General features: G+C 45.5%; 1 protein-coding gene and 1 long non-coding RNA gene across 2 annotated transcripts in view; one reads left to right on the forward strand and one right to left on the reverse strand.

Moving 5' to 3' along the window:
- Positions 1-1,354, reverse strand: part of BDH1 (3-hydroxybutyrate dehydrogenase 1) — a 38,787-nt gene extending 37,433 nt beyond the window's left edge. Inside the window, exon 1 of the mRNA XM_045903120.3 lies at positions 1,127-1,354. The gene's annotated coding sequence lies outside the window, so the exon portion shown is untranslated. The remainder of the gene's footprint in view (positions 1-1,126) is intronic.
- On the forward strand, positions 1,206-9,963 carry LOC135362535 (uncharacterized). Its single transcript, XR_010407358.1, has 3 exons — positions 1,206-1,331; positions 7,187-7,358; positions 8,870-9,963. It is a non-coding gene; the product is annotated as an uncharacterized LOC135362535 (long non-coding RNA).
- The last annotated feature ends 4,929 nt before the right edge of the window (positions 9,964-14,892 follow it).

The following is a 14,892-nucleotide window of genomic DNA, read 5'->3' on the forward strand; positions in this document are numbered from 1 at the left end:
TCGAGGCCGATTTTGGCCGACTGGCTGGAAAAAAACCCCGCAGGGTTCAAGGACGCGAGCAGAGCTCAAGAACGCCAGCAGAGCTCAAGGACGCGAGCAGCGCCAAACCCTCCCCAAAGCGGCTGCGGGCGGACAGCCAAGAAGACACCTTCTCTCGCCCGCTCAGGGACTCGAGCGGAACGGGGGCGGCCGGAGAGGCGCTCGCGCCACCTCGCTCCACACCGCGCGGAAGGCCGCGCAGCCAATGGCAGGGCCGCAGGGCCGCAGTTCCTTCCGGCCGACGGGAGGCGGGAGCCAAGGGGCTCGGCTCGAGCCGCGCTCCCATTGGCTGGGACGGAACCGCCCAGACAAAGCCGCGCGTGCCCGGGCGTAACACCGCCTCAGCATCCCCACGCTGCCCCCGCGGCGCCTCCACCGTGCTCCCACCCCCCACCCCGCACCCCCCGTCCCCGTCCGGCTGCCTGTCCGGTCCTCCGGCAGCCGCAGGCTCAGCTCGTGCTCCAGGCGGCCGAACCGGCAGCCTAACCACTGTCTACCATCCTGCCCAGGGCGCCGCGGGCGGGGAGGAGCATTCCCCAAGTCCTGAGAACAGGGCTTCGTGAAGGACGCAATGTGGGGCAGGAGGAGGGAGATGCGGTGAAGGGGCGGGTCGAGCCTGGGGCTGGAACGACCGGCTTCGGTACTGGTTCGGCTTCCGACTATGAAATGACCTTGGGCCGCTTCCTTCCCTACTGGGGGCCGGGGTGGTCTTTTGTAAAATGCGCAGGCAGGGAAGGATGAGTGCCGTGGGTTTCCCCTGGGCGCCTCGGGGCTGCGTGTTCAACCTGGGCCTCCTCCTGCTGAGCACATTATGCCTAATAAACGCCAGGCGGGCTCCCAGAGCGCGGACAGAAGGCCCAGGAAGGCGGTGGGTGAGGGCCACCTGGGACCGACACAGATCTGGACAGGATCCGTCCATCTTCCCACCCTTACCCCGACCGCAGCTGCAGGGCCAGACCTATAGGAATCTGTGCCCCATCCGCATCCTGGAGACTCGGCCAAGGGGTCGCGCAAGGCCAAACCAAACTGAGCAGGGGGCGTCGGCGCATCCCTCCTGAGCTGCCGAGATACGGACCCCTCCTCTTACCCCAAACCAAATGGGTGGAGGGGCTCCGGCTGCGGAGGGCCCAGCTGGTGCGTTCCCCTGAGACCGACGCTTCGCCGATACCCGCGCTCCGGGCTTGGACGACCGAGGGGGGCGCTGCAGCCGTTTCCTTCTCGAAGCCCCTCTACACGCTCCCACTAGGGCGGCTTCCTCCTTCGGCTACCGGATGCGGCCGAGCCTAGACAAGGTGGGTGCATGCTGTCTGGCGGCGCGGGGCGGGGCGGGGCGGACCAAGGGTGTCGCAGGGGCGGGGAGTGCTCCTGCGCTTTCTCCTTCCTCCTCCCGCGTCTCTCCTGGCCCTCGTCCCGCAGAGGGTACCCCCAATCTAGCTCCCAGCCCGAGATTAACCCCTTGCCGGGCGCTGATCTCCACCGCCAGGCGCGTTCTGGAGAGGCTGGGGCTCTCGGGCTGGAAGCAGCAGGTGCCGCACCAGGCACTGAGGGAACCTGGTGTGGAATGAGGCTCCTTCCAGCTTCTGTGCGTGTTTGCTGACGTTAGAACTCATCGGAGTTGGTTGGGTGGTTTTTATATTTGTCTTTAGATCGGATGGAATGCATTTAAAGAATTACTCCTATGAATCTTTTAAAAAAGTAATTTAAGAATGGCACAGCTCCCAGAGTTTTAAAAATAGAACGTCAGGGGCCAATTGGCCACAGATCAGGATGACCAAGCCAACTTTCTGCGATGAAAAACCGCCTGAGCAGAGAAGGAAACTATCCACAAATTAGTGACAGGAGCTATGTTTCCGTCAAATTACAGAAGCGCTGATTGGAAAGGGGCTATGCTATGCAGATGAAAACGGGAGGGAAGTGCTTGCCTGGTAGGGCTTTAAAAGAAACCTGTCAGCTCCGTTCCACGAGCTTCTTGAGAGTTACTGTTTCTTCTTTATCCCCAGCTCCTGACACATAGAGTCTTGAAGAATGGGAGGATCAAAAGGCAGGATGCACTTGATTCTCCGTACCCATTTTACAAACTCAAGCCTCGTACTTTCTTCGGTGTTTTGTTTCAGAATACTCACTCTGTACGCCATGCCACAGCCATAACATAAATCGTTACATAGGGTTGCTGGTTACACTTTGAGGGTTATGCATTGCTAGAAAAGCATTTAATTAAAGGAAGAATTCCTGTTTCCACCTAGCAAAACCAGAGATCCTGACTTTGGACTGAGAATTAAATGGAAACGTAGTTCTATTTATGGAAGGCAGGGAAAGGACATTGCACCTGAAGTTATATCAGACTGCACCTGTGGCTGGCCTCACAGCTTCCCAGCCCATCTTTTTATTCCAGCTTTGCTGTGGCAAACGACTGCATACAGGTGTTACCTGAGAGCACCTTGCCTTGGCTGCACCTGTTGTCTTCTTGCCTCTGGTCTTCACTGTCACAGCAGCCAGGGACAATCCCTCCCCAGTCTGACACCTGCAAATGCAAAAGAACTAACGCTTCTTGGGACAAGCTTTGAGCTGGTGGAGAAATACTCCCCTCTTCCATTCTTCCGGTGGGCAGTTCTGAGGAGCATTCTGTGTAACTAAGAGGATAGAGCCCCAGTTGCCCACGGTGATGCCCAACTTTATCAGTTCAGTACTGCACCCTTGGCTTGCTTTTCTCTGTTCTTCCTTGCTTGCCTGATCTTCCCACCCCTCCACTCCTGTTCCTTGGGATTTGTTCCCAAAATAAACTACCTGTACCGAAATTCTTGCTCAGAGTGTTTTTCCCGGGAACCCAGACTAAGCCAGTCATTAAACCAAAAGAGGCATCTCTGCCCACCTTTCAGGGTCATTCTCAGCAGACCTTTCCCAAGTCTGCTAACAAGGAATCAATTTGTTCAGCCTGAGCTTTTGCTCCTTTTATCTCCCAGTTGCCCTGCCCTCTAGGGCATCACCAGTAAGCTCTCAGAGACAGGCAGGACGCATGGGGACTCCCAAGAGATAGGGCCAGCTGAAGGCCTGGGTCTAAATGAGTCTGACAAAGTCATTCTCAGAACCCCTTAAATTTCTCCCCTGTTTCCGAGGTCCTGGCTGCTGACTTTGAAACTAGAGAAACTCTCAGCTCTGGGTTTGAACATGGAAGTGGAGCTGATGTGGGACCCAATTCACTCCCAGTACAGCGTGTGCCAAGATTCTGTCTCCTTTCTGCCCTCCTCTTCCCTTCACCCCCTTGTAACAGCTGTTCCTCCACCCAGATACAAGGTCTCAGGCCAGGATGTGCAGCACATAGCACGTTTCATCTCATTTCAACACCAACGGTGCTGTTGCAAATTACGCAGCTAGTCTGGGAGGGAAGCGGCCCTTCGCCTCTGCCTTCAAGGAGGGAAATGAGACCTGTACATAAATTAATGAATCATTAGAAGTCCTATAAGTCTTCTAAAAGAGGGACATGTACGTGTAGTGGGAGTTCCTGGCAAGGCTTCAGGATGGGCTTTGTAGAAGAGGTAGCATCCTGAAAGGAGCCCCCTGAAGAGATCCCACTGCCCCGAGAGCCACAGTGTTGGCTCCCGTCCATATTAGTTCCTAACAGCCTCCTGGCTCACACGCTTCCTGAATCCCAGTCAAGCTAATCATTCCCTCATCTTCCGAGGCCCCAGCCCTCCCCCTCTAGACCTGGCCCTGTCCCACCTCTGAATGCCCTTGGTCTTCTCTGGCCTCAGTGTTAAGTGTTGAATGTCAATTGACACAGGTTAAATCCTGCCCTTGGCCAGCCACCTCGAAGCCCGCCCTCTGGGAGCCCACCTGTGCAGCCCTCTGTGCTGAGCATTGCTGGGAAAGAGAGAACAATAACACCATTTACTATTCCAAACCCTACAGGGCTTCTGTTTGTTTTGATACAATTGAATTTTCTTTAAAAAAAAAAAATGGGGGTGGGGGGGCTAAATATCATGCCCTTAATTCTGCAGAATTTGGAAGTATCAAGCAGCTTTTTTCTAGAATTTACAGTGAAACGAAGAAAAAGCCCAATGGATTATTCTAAAAGCAGTGGTGCTCAGAATCTAATGCGCTGAAAAGAGCCCTTGATCCTGACGTTACTATAATACTGAATTCTGCTCATGACTGAGAAATGGAGGCCCAGCCTTTTCCCTGCAGTGAATGAGCAAGTAAGACAAGAGCTTGGACCTTTCTGGAAAAAGAGGGGCAGTATCAGGCACCCGCATCCGCACCCCCTTTCTGTCTCTTGACTCCGATGTATTTAATTAAAATTTTGGGGTTTTTTAAACCACAGTTTGGTATGAGGAGTAGTTTTTAAATTTTTTTTCTTTTTAAGTGGGCTCTGTGCCCAACATGGGGCCTGAACTCAGGACCCTGAGATCAAGAGTCACATGCTCTACCAAGTGAGCTAGGCAGGTGCCCCAGTAGTTTGGAAATTTAAGCAAAGTTTCTTTGAGATAATTGGGATCTTTGAAGAGGGAAAGTATGAGAAGGTAAAAAACAGTGCCTCTGCCCATTCACCCCAAGCTAGAGCAACCCATAAGTCTCCTTCCTTCCTTCTTTCAGTTTACATCTGAGCCTTATTATATATCACAGGCATTGTGCTTTGTTCTCAGAATGTAGTGATAACCAAGTCCCTCTCTTCAACAGCACAACTTAGCAGTTAATTGCTATGTACCAGACACTATGCCAAGAGCTTTGTGTGCATTATGTCACTTAATCTCTGTAACAATCTTAAAGGTGACCTGAGATCATCCCCATTTTGCATCTAAGGAAGTTGAGGCCTAGAGAGGTCAGATAACTGCCCACAGCAACACAACTAGCAAGTGACAGAGACAGATGCCATGTGAGCCCATCCTATTCCAAAGACTTTCTATCTTTCTTTTCTTAGAGAGAGAGAATGTACACAAGCCAGGGGCAAGGGGGCAGGATAGGGAGAGAGAGAATCTCAAGCAGGCTCCATGCTTTGCGCAGAGCCTGACGTGGGGCTCGATCTCACGACCCTGAGATCATGACCTGAGCCGAAATCAAGTTGAACGCTCAATGAACTGAGCCACCCAGGCGCCCTCCAAAGACTTTCTTTAAGCCTACCACCAATTGTCCTAAGGTTCTTGCTTAAAAAAAGAATGAAAATTCCAGTTTATAAGGGTATTTGGAGTAGAGAATTTTTTATAACCTGTTGGGCATTGTTTCTGTGCATGATCTAACAGAAGCTCAAACGCCTTATTATATGGAAATTTCTTTCAACAAATACAATACAGATGCCAAGATCTGATGCCCTCAACTAGGAAAAGTAATTATAGGTTCTAATTGACCATATAAACTTTGAAAGAGAAAAATATGGGACAAGATTCTCAACCCTTAAATCTGATTTAATTTTCTGACCTTCAAATTCTGTTTTTTCAAAGAATATTTGTTACAGTAAACTCTTAAAAATAAGGATACCAAACCATATGCTTATTTTTATTCATAGCTTTTCAATTTTTTTTCAAATGAATATATATTTTTTTTTAATATTTTCTGCTTCTTGCTACCAAGGACAGAGCCTACTATTTCAAAAGGGAAATCAAATTGCCAGGCTGCTGCCTCTCTATTTTCCCAAGGCATATCTGGTCCTCCCCAACTCCCTCCCCCCGACCAGACTCTTCCCAAGACTTGAAGGCTTTCCTTCTGTTGATATTTCTCACATTCAGTGTTCACTCACCTTAGCTGGTGGTGGGGTAACAATCCCCTCAACAAGTGCCCCCTCAGCACTATCAGCAGGCAGGGTACTCTCCAGATAAGTTACAAGGCAGATACACCTGGAGTCCTCTTAATGCTCGGTTAATAGTGTATAATACACACCCCTGGAAATCTCTTCCAAAATGTATGTGTATTATTTCAATGCTTGCCTCTAGCAGGGAAGGGAAATTCTCACACTCATTTCATAAAACGAACTAATGATAAAATACAGTATTTAGAGTTCTGGATGTTTATGTGTTTGTCACTAAATAGGCAAAGTTCAGCTTTGTAAATGTTTGTTTTAAGCTTAAAATGTCTGTAGGTTTGGCCCTCTGACAAGCAGAGGGTCAAGAGTAAATGCCACTGATTAGGGATAATTAAGAAAAAATTATGCCAAAAGGCAGCTCCAACCGACTTCATCTTAAGCTCCCCCTACCAGGTATATGTAGACATAAATGAACATAGGAAATGGCCTGAACAGAAGGAAATATCCAGAGAATGCCCTGAGCATGACCCAGAATCAGGACCTGAGAAAGACTTCAAGATGGCCAAGTAGCTTTAGACAGAGTCAGTTGTGACAAGGTGGAGCCAAAACATACCCCTTGAACATCACGATGGAGGTAAGGAAGAGTATGTCTGGGGTATAGGAGATCCCTTAAGGGTGTCTCTTAGTATTACCATGCCCTGTCATTAAAGTCAGTGGAAAATTACAACAATCAAATTCAGGCAAGATTACTAATGACCTTGATCCTCCATGAATGATGGTTCGGGGCATCCTACCAGGTAAAGAAATACATCAGCCAAGGACAAAGGGAATATGGAATGAAAGTAGGAAAAGGTAATTATAAATATCAGCTACAACCGCTTTCCCAGTTACAGAAAACAAGGACTGTAATTGTCATGAGGATTTCTTCCTTATTTTGTGGTGTGTGTGTGTGTGTGTGTGTGTGTTTAATATCTTTGTTTTCTCTCCTCTATTATCCCCTTATGTAACATAAGATGTTCTGACTTTATATCATAGTATTGTTAACTTTACAGCATAGTATTTCAGTTATGGGATATCAAGGAGAAGAATAAACATCACCCAAGGACTTTGCATCCTCTTCTAGGGAAAGGGTTAGTGCATTTTCAATTATATACAAAATAGTCATATCAAGTTAGGTGGAATTATTACCTTATTATTGTCTTTATTTGGAGAGTAAGTGCGGTTTAAGGAGATATGTATGGATGCCATGTTGACATGGAATGGCTGTTGATGTTGAATCTTGTATGTCAACTTGGCTAGTCCACAGTGCCCATGTATTTGGTCAAACATTATTCTGAATGTTTTTGTGAATATGTTGTTAGGTGAAATTAATATTTAAATCAGTGGACTTTGAGTAAAGCAGATTATCCTTCATAGCGTGGATGGCCTCATCCAACCAAATGAAGGCCTTAATAGGAAGACTGACCTCTTCGGGAGAGGGAATTCTGCTGGCAGGCCACCTTTGGACTCTTCTCTGGAGCTCTTCCCTGGGTCTCTACCCTGCTGGCCTATGCTGATGATTTTGAACTTGCCAAGCCTCTATAATCATGTAAGCCAATTCCTTAAAATCTTTCTCTCTTTCCCTCTCTCTCCCCCAAACCCTTGCTCTTCCCACCCCTCTCTTCATTTATATACATCCTGTTGATTCTGTTCCTCAGCAGAACCCTAACCTTAATACACCCACTCAGAGTGGTCTGCTTCCCTAATTGGACCCTGAGACAACATTGAAATAGATCCCTCTACTCTGGAATCGGTCCCTCTTTCTGTCTGGGAGGCCAGGACCCCAAAGGCGCAGGGAGGGCCGTTACTGCAAAGGCAGAACTGGCAGTGTGCAGGGAAGTGAGATGTTGGCTGGCATTCAGGTCACAGGTCAGAGGCAGGAGGGTTGCTCTTCAGGCCAAGCTAGGCTGTGGCAAGCCTTGCTTTTCACCCTCTTCTTCTCCCCAGGTCCCTGCCGTCACTGCCCTTCAGGGGCTCACAGCCCAAGGAGAGGGACTGTGGCACTCCAGGGCAGCTTGGGCTCGATGATGTAACAGGCAAAACCATGGGCTCCAGGAGGATGGAAGAGGAAGCTGTTCCTCCAGATTGGGGCCAAGCAGCAGGCTTCACAGAGGAGGCGACTGCCTTGGATTGCAGATTCAAAGATCGATAGAATATTTTTCCTCCAAATTTTTATCTTGAAAAAGTTTAAACTTACAGAAAAGATGAAGAGTATAATGAACACCCATACAGCCATAATCTAAAGTCCCAATTGTTAACAGTTGGTCATGTTTGCCTTCCCTAAACACACATACATACACTTACACTTAGACACTTTGCTGAGTCATTTGAAAGTCTGTTGCAGATAGACATTACGACACACCACTCCCAGATATTTCAGAATCTATTTCAAAGGAACAAGGCAATAAGGCAATTCTCCTATACAACCATGATACTATATTGTCACATTCAAGAAATTTAACACTGTTAACAGTAGTAGGATCCGGTTCATCTATACTCAAATTTTTTTCAGTGGTCCCAATAATGTCCTTTTGTAGTTTTGTAGTTTTCTTTTCTTTCGGTCAAGATTCCAACTGAGGATAATGACTTGTGTTTACTTATCATGTCTCTTTAGTTTCTCTTAATCTAGAACAGTCCCCTGCCTTTTCTTTTTGGGGACAGGGTCTTTCATGATATTGACAGTTTGATGAATCCAGATTAGTTGTGGGCCAAACCAGTGGCCAGACTGGAAGGAAGAGCTGATAGAAATGAAGAGAGTCTAAAGAGATGAGGCTGAGGAGTAGCTGGGCTCAGGTGGGGTTGGGGTGGGGAGCTGGGGAGTTTGAATTCCATGGTGTTTGCAGTGTCCCCTTGACTCCTGGCAGATTCAGTGGGTGATAATAGGTGTGTTCTCAAGGTTATACAACCACCAGCAACCTGTCCTTTTTTAGGGGATCCTGGCCAGCCGGGGTATCTCTGGGTTATTCTAGCACAATGTTTCCTCATAGTGGAAAACTACTTCAGGCAGACCAAGAGTTTCTGGAACCTCTCCTTACTTCTTCATCCCTCCCATTTCACCAGGTTCTGCAGCCGGCCTCCAGTGCAACTGCCCAGTATTCTCATTCCTCTCTCCCATCACTGGCTCGGGTATGGGGAGGCAGAGGATGGAAACACAAGTTGGCATCCTAGTGGGTCAATGAGAGTGGAGTCAAAGAGCATGGGACATGAAGAGAAGCACAAAGGGCAACGGGGTAAGCTGGACGCAAAAGACCACCAGACTGAGCAGCCCAGTCTTCCAGTCCCGAGCGAGCTGGAAGCAAAGGCAGAACTGGCAGTGTGCAGGGAAGTGAGATGTTTGCTGGCATTCAGGGCACAGCAGGTCATCCTTAGAGGTGTTTCCTCAAATGGCTGCTCATTTTCTTGCATGATGTGAGGCTGCGGCAGCCACAAGAGAGAAGGATGAGAGCCATGCTTGCAGGGAGAGTGTTCTGATAAGTAGAAGCTGGTTCAAGGGATGGGTCCCACTCACGCACACAGTAGTAATAGAACTTCACCCATGGTTGAAGGACTTGCAGCAGGAAGTCAGAGGCCTAGTGTCATGCCCCTAAGGAGTGCCAAAGAGACACACTACACCCAGACACTCAATGGCAAGGCTGGAAAGCAAGAAAAGGAAATGAAGTATAAATAAAAGGAGTCAAAACTGCTCTTACTGCAGGCCCTATAATTACTAATCCAGACTATTCAGGATAGTTAACATCATAGCTATTAGAATAATCATGGAGTTTGGGGACACCTGGGTGGCTCAGTCAGTTGGGCGTCTGCCTTTGGCTCAGGTCATGATCCTGGAGTCCTGGGATCGAGTCCTGCATTGGGCTCCTTGCTCAGCAGGGAGCCTGCTTCTCCCTCTCCCTGCTGCTCCCCCTGCTTGTGCTCTTGCTCTCTCTCTGACAAACAAATAAATAAAATCTTAAAAAAAAAAAAAAAAGAATAGGGGCGCCTGGGTGGCTCAGTCATTAAGTGTCTGCCTTCGGCTCAGGTCATGGTCTCAGGGTCCTGGGATCGAGCCCCGCATTGGGCTCCCTGCTCAGCAGGAAGCCTGCTTCTCCCTCTCCTACTCCCCCTGCTTGTGTTCCCTCTCTCGCTGTTTCTCTCTGTCAAATAAATAAATAAAATCTAAAAAAAAGAGAGAGAATATACTGCTTCTTTTATTCCTTAATAAACTTTTTATTTTGAATAATTTTAGATGTACAGAAAAAATCCCATATACTCTTCACCTGATTTCCCCTAATGTGAACATTTTATATAAACATAATATATTTGTCAAAACTGAGAAACTAATATTGACACATCACTATTAACTGAACTCCAGGCTTTATTTGGATTTCACTAGTTTTTTTCACTAATGTCCTTTTTCCATCCTGGGATCTAATCTAAAATACCACATCACATTTAGATGTCATGTCTCCTACTTTCTTTTAATTTATGATAGCTTCTCAGTCTTGCTTTGATTTTTTCAGGATCTTGATAGTTTGAAAGAGTGCGTCAGGTATTCTGTCGACTACTTCTCAATTGTTTGATGTTTTTCTCATGGTTACCGGGATTTGGTCTTGGGGGGAGAATACCACAGAGTTGAAGTGCCTTCCTCATCATATCATATCAAGGATATATATTATCAACATAACACAGATGACATTAACCTTGACACTTGGCTAAGGAAATGTCTGCCAGATTCCTACCCAGTAAAGTTCCTATTTTTCCATTTCCATATTCATTCTTTGGAGATAAGTCACTAAGTCTAGCTCATGCTCAAGGGGAGGAAATGAAGCTCCTAATCCTGGTGTATTAATTTTAAATTAAGAAGATGTCTGAGAGCAGTGGTGCTGCCCTATGCACTTTTTAAAATTGCCCAATATTCATTGATTTATTCTATAAATATTTATTGAGCCCCTACTATGTGGAATGCTAGCCCCTGATGTAGTCACTGGATACAGCAAATTCCTACCCTTATGGAACATACCTTCTAGACTAATACTGATGTACAGTAGGTTAAAAAACAAACAACAGATGAAAGCCTCCAGGATCCAAGGAACTAAGATATGGAACCAAAAGTGGAGGTGGAGCATGGGCAAGGCACGGTCCCCAAAGGAGGAAGGGGAAGTAGGAGAAAGGGAGAGAGAGAAGCAACCCTAGAGATGTGGTCAATGCACACGGCGGCACACTGCAGTACATGGGGATGCTTATCATATGCTGGAACAGGCAAGCTGGACTTAGTTGAAGGGGCTAAGCCAATTGGAAGGAATATGAGGGGATATTATAAGCAGTTCTGGACACATAAAAGGCACTCTATAGATATTTATTAAATAAATAAATGAAGGAATAACAACATTAAGTAGGCACATTCACCCTTGCTTGCTTCAGCATTAAAACCTCCAGTAAGACTTTCCAAGGTAATCAAAGGGAGAACCCCAACACTCTGGAGTGCAGCTGCTGCCCACAGCCCCGGCTCCTGCCTCCAGGGTTCCCTTCGTAGGTATGCCCAAGGCTACTCCCCTTTCCCTTTCCACCCAGGCAGGAGTACAGACTTTTCCCCTAATTCCACTGGGGGCCAAGAGGGCAGAGTTGTCCTGAAACCGGTTCCAATATTTACACAGTCTTAGCCAGAGGCAGAGAACAAAGTGAAAGGAACTTCTCTCATGAGATATCAGGCAACCTGATTCCTGTGATAGCAATGGAGTCACCCAGGAACCCTGTGATAACAGTGTGGGACAGCCACTCACATCTGTGTCCATATTTACTTCATCTTCTGAGTTCTCTCTAGTGTTTGTTTCCTAAGGTTTGGCGGAACAAAACACAAGCGTTTTGCTTTTATTTACCACTTCACCTTTGTCCTGAGGGGAGAGTGCCAAAGGGAAGTCCTGAAAAATGGCGGTGCCCACTCCTGTTCTGGTTTTCCGTGTTCTTAAAGTGCTCTGAGAGACAGGATTTTTAAGAGCAGCCTGCATCAAAATGACAAAGCTAGAAAGAACTCTTTTTCTAGAGTCTAATTATAAATTAGCAGTTCAGCGTTCTGAATACTTCTCAAGAATCAAAAAACCAGCATCCAGTTTCTGCCACTATCTTGCCTTGTGACCTTAAAACCTCTCCTCCCTGGGAACAAGACAAGGATGTTCACCTCACCACTTTTATTCAACATAGTACTGGAAGTCCTAGCCACAGCAATCAGATAAGAAAAAGGAATAAAAGGCATTCAAATTGGGAAGAAGGAAGTAAAACTTTCACTGCGTACAGATGATATAATGCTATATACAGAAAATCCTAAAGACTACACACACACACACACACACAAACTACTAGAACTGATAAATGAATTCAGTAAGGTTGTGACATACAAAATCAATGTACAGAAATCCATTGCATTTCTATACACTAATAAGGAAGCAACAGAAAGAAATTAATAAAGTGATCCCATTTACAATTACACCAAAAATAATAAAATACCTAGGAATAACTTAACCAAGGACGCAAAAGACCAGTACTCTGAAAACTATAAAACACTGATTAAAGAAATCAAAGACAACACAAACCAATGGAAAGATATTCCAAGCTCATGGATTGGAAGAACAAATACTGTTAAAATGTCCATACTACCCAAAGCAATCTACAGATTTAATGCAATCCCTAGCAAAATATCAACAGCATTTTTCACAGAACTAGAACAAATAATCCTAGAATTTGTATGGAACCACAAAAGACCCCAAACAGACAAAGCAATCTTGAAAAAAAACAAAAACGAAACTAGAAGTATAACAATCCCAGATTTTAAGTTATATTACAAAGCTGTAGTAATCAAAACAGTATGATACAGGAAAAAAAAATAGACACATAGATCAATGGAACAGGAGAGAAAGCCCAGATACAAACCCATAATTATATGGTTAATTGATCTTTGACAAAAGAGGCAAGAATATGCAGTAGGAAAAAGACGGTCTCTTCAACAAATGGTGTTAGGAAAACTGGACAGCTACATGCAAAGGAATGAAACTGGACCACTTTCTTACACCATACATATCATACACCATACACAAAAATAAACTCAAAATGGATTAAAGGGGCGCCTGGGTGGCTCAGTCAGTTAAGCGTCCGACTCTTGATTTTGGCTCAGGTCATGATCTCAGGGTCTTGAGATGGAGGCCCGTGTTTGGCTCCATGCTTAGCATGGAGTCTGCTTATTCCTCTGGCTCTGCTCCTCCCCCTGCTCGCACTCTCCTTCTTTCCCTCTTTTTCTCTCTTTCTCAAATAAATAAATAAAATCTTTTTTTTAAATGGATTAAAGACCTAAATGTGAGACCTGAAACCATAAAAATCCTAGAAGAGAGCATAGGCAGTAATTTCTCTGATATCGGCTGTAGCAACATTTTTTCTAGATATGTCTCCTGAGGCAAAGGAAATAAAAGCAAAAATAAACTATTAGGACTACAACAACCTAAAAATCTTCTGCACAGCAAAGGAAACAATTAAAAAAAAAAACAACTAAAAGGCAACCTACAGAATGGGAGAAGATATTTGCAAATGACATATCCAATAGTTAGTATCCAAAATACATAAAGAACAGATACAACTCAACACCCAAAAACCAAATAATCCAATTAATAAATGGGCAGAAGACATGAACAGACATTTCTCCAAAGAAGACATCCAGATGGCCAACAGACACATGAAAAGATGCTCATCATCACTCATCATCAGGGATATGCAAATCAAAACCACAGTGAGATATTACCTCACACCTGTCAGAATGGCTAAAAACAAAGTCAAGAAACAACAAGTGTTGGTGAGGATGTGGAGAAAAATGAACCCTCGTGCACCATTGGTGGGAATGCGAACTGGTGCAGCCACTCTAGAAAAGTTTGGAGTTTCCTCAAAAGGTTAAAAGTAGAATTACCCTACTATCCAGTAATTGTATCATTGGGTATTTACCCCCCCACACACAAAAAAAAACACTAATTGAGAGAGCTATGTGCACCTCTATGTTTATTGCAGCATTATTTACAATAGCCAAATTATGGAAGCAGCCCAAGTGTTCATCAGTAGATGAATGGATAAAGAAGATGTGGTATATATATATATATATGAATGAAATATTCTCAGCCATAAAAACAATGAAATCTTGCCATTTGCAATGAGATGGATGGACTTAGAGGGTATAATGCTAAGTAAAATAAGTCAGAGAAAGACAAATACCATATGATTTCACTCATATGTGGAATTTAAGAAACAAAACAAATGAACAAAGGAAAGAGAGAGAGAGAAAACAAGAAACAGACTCTTTACAGAGAGCGAACTGATGGTTACCAGAGGGGAAGTGGGTGGGGGATGGGTAAAACAGGTGATAGGGGTTAAAGAGTACACTTATCATGATGAGCACTGAGTAATGTATAGAATTGTTGAATCACTCTATTGTACACCTGAAACTAATATAACACTGTATGTTAACTATACTGGAATTAAAATTTAAAACTTAAAAAAAAAACCTTGCCTGGGGCACCTGGGTGGCTCAGTCGGTTGGTTAAGCTCCTGCCTTCAGCTCACGCACGTCATGATCCCACGGGCAGCCTGCTCAACAGGGAGTCTGCTTCTCCCTCTCCCTCTGATCCTCCCCCCTGTATGTGTGCTATGTCTCTCTGTCTCTCTCAAACGAACAACAACAAAAACCCCAAAAAAACTCCCCTGTCTGAACATCCATCTCTGTGTACATAGAATGACAAGGCAGGCTTGGGTAATACTGAGGATTGCTTAGAGTCCTGATGTTCCATTATTTTTATCCAGTATGATGCCTTCCTGACTCCTCCATGAACTTCACTGCCTTTGTGATCCAAGGCATACAAGCAGAAGACATGGTGGAGAGCCAGAAAAGAGCCCAGCACCCCTCACCAACATAGGTACCAGCACTTGTGAGAAACTGCAATGAACCAAACTGCCTAGAGGCGGAGCTCTCCATTTAGTTGAGAAAGAATTAGGCTGTATGTTGAGTTAATGGTCTAATTAAATATTATCATTCAGCAGTGTATCACTGACCGTGTTAGGTAAATAATACTCTTTCAAAT

Source organism: Mirounga angustirostris, unplaced genomic scaffold, assembly GCF_029215605.1.
Source record: "Mirounga angustirostris isolate CCGP_5_RB_7025 unplaced genomic scaffold, mMirAng1.0.hap1 SCAF_1, whole genome shotgun sequence".
NCBI classification, from domain to species: Eukaryota; Metazoa; Chordata; class Mammalia; order Carnivora; family Phocidae; genus Mirounga; species Mirounga angustirostris.